Source organism: Pundamilia nyererei, unplaced genomic scaffold (genome assembly GCF_000239375.1).
Source record: "Pundamilia nyererei isolate P.nyererei 1_Seehausen unplaced genomic scaffold, PunNye1.0 scaffold00266, whole genome shotgun sequence".
Classification (NCBI taxonomy): domain Eukaryota; kingdom Metazoa; phylum Chordata; class Actinopteri; order Cichliformes; family Cichlidae; genus Pundamilia; species Pundamilia nyererei.
Window position 1 is genome coordinate 553,089 of NW_005187667.1, and position 501 is coordinate 553,589.

Sequence of the window (501 nt, forward strand, 5' to 3'; positions counted from 1 at the left end):
GGTACCTGAGGTTGTTGGAGTGCCTACATATGTCATTTGTCTTTGCTGGAAGAGGTTTTGGTGCCACCATTGAGGTTCTGGGACAAAAATGTGGTGATCACTTACATTAGGTTGGTATGTGAAGTTCTGAGAGTGCTTATATGTGCTCTCGTTACCCCTCTGTGGGTTTGTCAAGGTCATTGATATCATTGGGGGTCTTTCTTGTGTACTTATAAAGTCCTAGTAGGCCTAGGATGGCCTTAAAGGACCAGTTGGTAGGTTCTTTTGGCACTTGAGATGGTTGTGGGAGTGCAGTTATACGTCCTCTTTGTCCCTGTTCTGATTCAAGCACTACTTGAGGAGGATCACCTGGTTACTGAGGAGGTTTTGACACTTCAAACTACCTAAACCTCCTGCTGTACATCCTCATGTGGCTTGTTAGTGTCCTTATAGAGTCGAAGGGACACTAGGAAGGAGCAGTGAAATGTTTCCAAGCAGAGAACCTCGTCCGCAGATGTTCTG